Source organism: Arachis hypogaea, chromosome 19 (assembly GCF_003086295.3).
Source record: "Arachis hypogaea cultivar Tifrunner chromosome 19, arahy.Tifrunner.gnm2.J5K5, whole genome shotgun sequence".
Taxonomy (NCBI): Eukaryota; Viridiplantae; Streptophyta; class Magnoliopsida; order Fabales; family Fabaceae; genus Arachis; species Arachis hypogaea.
Genome location: NC_092054.1, coordinates 20,299,743 through 20,306,360, shown reverse-complemented (window position 1 = coordinate 20,306,360; position 6,618 = coordinate 20,299,743). Strand labels below are relative to the sequence as shown.

At 40.6% G+C, this 6,618-nt stretch overlaps 1 non-coding gene across 1 annotated transcript; it reads left to right on the top strand.

Annotated features, from left to right (window-relative positions):
• Positions 1-6,191: 6,191 nt before the first annotated feature.
• On the top strand, positions 6,192-6,299 carry LOC112781133 (small nucleolar RNA R71). Its single transcript, XR_003191927.1, has one exon. It is a non-coding gene; the product is annotated as a small nucleolar RNA R71 (small nucleolar RNA).
• The last annotated feature ends 319 nt before the right edge of the window (positions 6,300-6,618 follow it).

The window sequence follows — 6,618 nt, the reverse complement described above, 5'->3', positions numbered from 1 at the left end:
TTGAAAAGGTATTATAGCTAGAGAAGCATGCCTTGCTTTTGGTGTACTCTTTTTTCTAACTTCATGGTATTTTCCCGAAAAGGATTTTTCTGAAGGAGATTTTAACGAGGCATCATAGAAAGGGCTAAGGATCATAAGAAAAATATTTAGTAGCAAACAAATCGTGAAAAATCGTGAAAATTATTACCCATTTCAAATGTATTAATTTAAGCTAAAAAATCGTGAAAATTATTACCCAACCTATACGGTCGGCAAGATGAAGCGACGAGGTACAAATTAATGTAAGAAGTTATGTAAGCAATTCGTAAACCGACCTCAAAATAAGTTGGACAAAAAACGAAATGTAAAAGTAACTTGGCAAAAGTCCGATTACTCAAAGTCGGAGCTCAAAAAGGAAAAAAAATTAATACTTGTATATAAAAGGTCCAGAAAGGACTGATCTACTTCGCCGATGTCTTTTCTAACTTAGCGAAAAACCACAGCAAAAGTTGTTGGTGGGCGAAATTGAACTCCGCACAACTGAACCAGCAAGTGCACCGGGTCGTCCAAGAAATACCTCGGGTGAGTGAGGGTCAAATTCCACGAAGATTGTCGGATTGAGCAATGGTGCACGAAATTGTGATGTCCAGGCTCAAACTATTCCTGGCACGTGAGCAACTTGGTACGCGTAATCGTGATTACACATTCATAATTTGTCACAACTTCGATACAACTAACTAGCAAGTACACTGGGTCGTCCAAGTAATACCTTACGTGAGTAAGGGTCGAATCCCACGGAGATTGTTGGTATGAAGCAAGCTATGGTCACCTTGCAAATCTCAGTTAGGCAGATATAAATTGATAATGGTGTTTTCGAATAATAAATAATAGAATAGGGATAGAGGTACTTATGTAAATCATTGGTAGAAATTTCAGATAAGCGAATGGAGATGCTTTTCGTTCCTCTGAACCTCTGCTTTCCTGCTATCTTCATCCAATCAGTCTTACTCCTTTCCATGGCTGGCTTTATGTGATACATCACCACTGTCAATGGCTACTTTCGGTCATCTCTCGGGAAAATGATCCAATGCCCTGTCACGGCACGGCTAATCGTCTGGAGGCATCACCCTTGTCAATGGCTTCATCTTATCCTCTCAGTGAATAATATGCTCACGCACCCTGTCACGGCACGGCTATTCATCTGTCGGTTCTCGATCATGCTGGAATAGGATTTACTATCCTTTTGCGTCTGTCACTAACGCCCTGCAATCGTGAGTTTTGAGCTCGTCACAGTCATTCATTCATTGAATCCTACTCGGAATACCACAGACAAGGTTTAGACTTTCCGGATTCTCTTGAATGCCGCCATCATTCTAGTGTACGCCACGAAGATTCTAATTAAGAGATCTAAGAGATATTCATTCTAGCTTATTTCATGTAGAACGGAAGTGTTTGTCAGGCACGTGTTCATAGGGGAGAATAGTGATGAGTGTCACACATAATCATCACCTTCATCACGTTCTTGGGTGCGAATGGATATCTTAGAAGCGAAATAAGAAGAATTGAATAGAAAACAGTAGTACTTTGCATTAATCTTTGAGGAACAGCAGAGCTCCACACCTTAATCTATGGAGTGTAGAAACTATACCGTTGAAAATACATAAGTGAAAGGTCCAGGCATGGCCGAGATGGCCAGCCCCCTAAAACGTGATCAATAGTCTCCTAAGATGAACTATGGATTAAAACTGAGACCAAAGATGTCTAATACAATAGTAAAAGGTCCTATTTATAATAAACTAGTCACTAGGGCTTACAGAAATAAGTAATTGATGCATAAATCCACTTCCGGGGCCCACTTGGTGTGTACTTGGGCTGAGCTTTATCTTTCCACATGCAGAGGCCATTTGTGGAGTTGAACGCCAGGTTTGGATCCATTTCTGGCGTTTAACTCTGGTTTTTGATCCATTTCTGGCGCTGAACTCTAGAATTAGGCAGAGAGCTAGTGTTGAACGCCAGTTTGCGTCGTCTATTCTTGGCCAAAGTATGGACTATTATATATTACTGGAAAGCCCTGGATGTATACTTTCCAACGCAATTGGAAGCGCGCCATTTCGAGTTCTGTAGCTCCAGAAAATCTACTTTGAGTGCAGGGAGGTCAGAATCCAACAGCATCAGCAGTCCTTCTTCAACCTCTGAATCTGATTTTTGCTCAAGTCTCTCAATTTCAGCCAGAAAATACCTGAAATCATAGAAAAACACACAAACTCATAGTAAAGTCCAGAAATGTGAATTTAACATAAAATCTATTAAAAACATCCCTAAAAGTAACTAGATTCTACTAAAAATATACTAAAAACAATGCCAAAAAGCGTATAAATTATCCGCTCATCACAACACCAAACTTAAATTGTTGCTTGTCCCCAAGCAACTGAAAATCAAAATAGGATAAAAAGAATAGAATATACTATAAATTCCAAACTATCAATGAAACATAGCTCCAATCAGATGAGCGGGACTTGTAGCTTTTTGCCTCTTGAATAGTTTTGGCATCTCGCTTTATCCATTGAAGTTCAGAATGACTGGCATCTATAGGAACTCAGAGTTCAGATAGTGTTATTGATTCTCCTAGTTCAGTATGATGATTCTTGAACACAGCTATTTTATGAGTCTTGGCCGTGGCCCTAAGCACTTTGTTTTCCAGTATTACCATCGGATACATAAATGCCACAGACACATAATTGGGTGAACCTTTTTAGATTGTGACTCAGCTTTGCTAAAGTCTCCAATTAGAGGTGTCCAGGGTTCTTAAGCACACTCTTTTTTTGCTTTGGACTTTGACTTTAACCGCTCAGTCTCAAGTTTTCACTTGACACCTTCACGCCACAAGCATATGGTTAGGGACAGCTTGGTTTAGCCGCTTAGACCAGGATTTTATTCCTTTAGGCCCTCCTATCCACTGATGCTCAAAGCCTTGGGATCCTTTTTATTTACCCTTGCCTTTTGGTTTTAAGGGTTATTGGCTTTTTTGCTCTTGCCTCTTGGTTTTAAGAGCTTTTGGCTTTTTCTGCTTGCTTTTTTTCTCTATATTTTTTTTCGCTATTATTTTTTTTTTCGCCTATTTTTTTTTTCTGCAAGCTTTGTTCTTTGCTGCTTTTTCTTGCTTCAAGAATCATTTTTATGATTTTTCAGATTATCAAATAACATGTCTCCTAGTCATCATTCTTTCAAGAGCCAACATATTTAACATTCTTAAACAACAACTTCAAAAGACATATGCACTGTTCAAGCATACATTCAGAAAACAAGAAGCATTGTCACCACATCAATATAATTAAACTAAGTTCAAGGATAAATTCGAAACTCATGTACTTCTTGTTCTTTTGAATTAAAACATTTTTCATTTTAAGAGAGGTGATGGATTCATAGGACATTCATAACTTTAAGACATAGTTACTACTACTAATGATCATGTAATGAAGACACAAACATAGATAAGCACATAACACAGAAAACGAAAAACAGAGAAAGTAAGAATAAGGAATGAGTCCACCTTAGTGATGTCCTTGAGCTCTTCTATGTCTCTTCCTTGTCTTTGCTGCTCCTCCTTCATTGCTTTTAGATCTTCTCTGATTTCATGAAGGATGATGGAGTGCTCTTGATGTTCCACCCTTAGTTGCTTCCAATAATTGTGTGGAAGAAAATGTATCCCCTGAGGTATCTCAGGGATCTCTTGATTTGCAGTCAAATGTTCTACCACTGAGCTATAGACCCTTGATGGAAGCTTTTGTCTTCCCTTTCCTCTTTCTAGAGGCTTCTCTGGCCTTAGGTGCCATCAATGGTTATGGAAAAAACAAAAAAGCTATGCTTTTTACCACACCAAACTTAGAATGTTGCTCGCCCTCGAGCAAAAGAAGAAGGAATAGAAGAAGAAGAAGATATGGAGGAGATGGAGGGATGTGTGTATGGATGTGAGTGGTGGATGGAAAACAGAAGGGATGGTCATGAATGGAGAGATAGAGGGTGAGGTGGGTGGGGATCCTGTGAGATTCACAGATCCTGAGATGATCCTGTGGGTCCACAGATCTTGAGATGATTCTGTGGGGTCCACAGATCTTGAGGTGTCAAGGCATTTACATCCCTGCACCAATTTAGGCATGCAAAATGCCCTTGCACACAACTCTGGGCGTTCAGCGCCAGGTTGGTGCCCATTTTGGGCGTTCAACGCCCATTTGTTGCCATTTCTGGCGTTGAACGCCAGAACCATGCTTGTTCTGGGCGTTCAGCGCCAGAACCATGCTCTGTTCTGGCGTTTGAACGCCAGGCAGATGCTCCTCCAGGGTATGATTTTTCTTCTGCTGTTTTTGATTCCGTTTTCAATTTTTATATTTATTTTGCGACTCCACATGATCATGAACCTATAAAGACATATAACTAAGAAGAATATAGTTAGATAAATAAAGATTGGGTTGCCTCCCAACAAGCGCTTCTTTAATGTCAATAGCTTGACAGTGTGCTCTCATGGAGCCTCACAGATGTTCAGAGCATTGTTGAAACTCTCCAACACCAAACTTAGAGTTTGGATATGGGAGTTCAACACCAAACTTAGAGTTTGGTTGTGGCCTCCCAACACCAAACTTAGAGTTTGACTGTGGGGGCTTGGGTTGACTCTGCTTTGAGAGAAGCTTTTCATGCTTCATCTCCATGGTTGCAGGGGGAGATCCTTGAGTTTTAAACACAAGGGAGTCCTTATTCCATTGAAGGACTATTTCTCCTCTGTCAACATCAATCACAGCTCTTGCTGTGGCCAGGAAAGGTCTTCCTAGGATGATAGATTCATCCTCTTCCTTTCCAGTATCCAGGACTATGAAATCAGTAGGGATGTAAAGGCCCTCAACCTTTACTAACACGTCCTCTACCTGTCCATAAGCTTGTTTTCTTGAGCTGTCTGCCATCTTTAAGGAGATTTTAGCAGCTTGCACCTCATAGATTCCCAGTTTCTCTATTACAAAGAGGGGCATGAGGTTTATTCCTGAACCAAGGTCACACAGAGCCTTAAAGATCATGGTGCCTATGGTACAGGGTATTATGAACTTTCCAGGATCCTGTTTCTTCTGAGGCAATGTCAGTTGATCCAGATCACTTAGTTCATTGATGAACAAGGGAGGTTCAACTTCCCAAGTATCAATGCCAAATAGTTTGGCATTCAGCTTCATGATTGCACCAAGAAACTTGGCAGTTTGCTCTTCAGTAACATCCTCATTCTCTTCAGAAGAGGAATACTCATCAGAGCTCATGAAGGGCATAAGGAGGTTCAATGGAATCTCTATGGTCTCCAGATGAGCCTCAGAGTCCTTTGGTTTCGCAGAGGGAAGCTCCTTATTGATCACTGGACGTCCCAGGAGGTCTTCCTCCTTGGGATTCACGTTCTCCACTCCCCTAGTAGGTTCGGCCATGGTGCTTATGTCAATGGCCTTGCACTCTCCTTTTGGGTTCTCTTCTGTATTGCTTGAGAGAGTACTGGGAGGGATTTCAGTGATCCTTTTACTCAGCTGGCCCACTTGTGCTTCCAAATTTCTAATGGAAGACCTTGTTTCATTCATGAAACTTACAGTGGCCTTAGATAGATCAGAGACTAAGTTTGCTAAATTAGAAGTATTTTGTTCAGAGTTCTCTGTCTGTTGCTGAGTGGATGATGGAAAGGGTTTATTATTGTTAAACATGTTTCTTCCACCATTATTAAAGCCTTGTTGAGGCTTTTGATCCTTCCATGAGAAATTTGGATGATTTCTCCATGATGAGTTATAGGTGTTTCCATAAGGTTCACCTAAGTAATTCATCTCTGCTATTGCAGGGTTCTCAGGATCATAAGCTTCTTCTTCATAAGAAGCCTCTTGAGTACTGTTGGATGCAGCTTGCATCCCATTCAGACTCTGAGAAATCATATTGACTTGCTGAGTCAATATTTTATTCTGAGCCAATATGGCATTCAGAGTATCAACTTCAATAACTCCCTTCTTCATAGGCGTCCCATTACTCACAGGATTCCTCTCAGAAGTGTACATGAACTGGTTATTAGCAACCATGTCAATGAGTTCTTGAGCTTCTGCATGCGTTTTCTTTAGGTGAATGGATCCACCTGCAGAAGTGTCCAGTGACATCTTTGATAGCTCAGATAAACCATCATAGAATATATCCAGGATGGTCCATTCTGAAAGCATGTCAGAAGGACACTTTTTGGTCAACTGTTTGTATCTTTCCCAAGCTTCATAGAGGGATTCACCTTCTTTCTGTCTGAAGGTTTGAACATCCACTCTAAGCTTGCTCAGCTTTTGAGGAGGAAAGAACTTGGCTAAGAAAGCCGTGACCAGCTTATCCCAAGAGTTCAGGCTATCTTTAGGTTGAGAGTCTAACCATATTCTAGCTCTGTCTCTTACAGCAAAAGGGAAAAGCATGAGCCTGTAGACTTCAGGATCTACTCCATTAGTCTTAACAGTATCACATATCTGCAAGAATTCAGTTAAGAACTGAAAAGGATCTTCAGATGGAAGTCCATGAAACTTGTAGTTCTGCAGCATTAGAGAAACTAATTGAGGTTTCAGCTCAAAGTTGTTTGCTCCAATGGCAGGAATGGAGATGCTT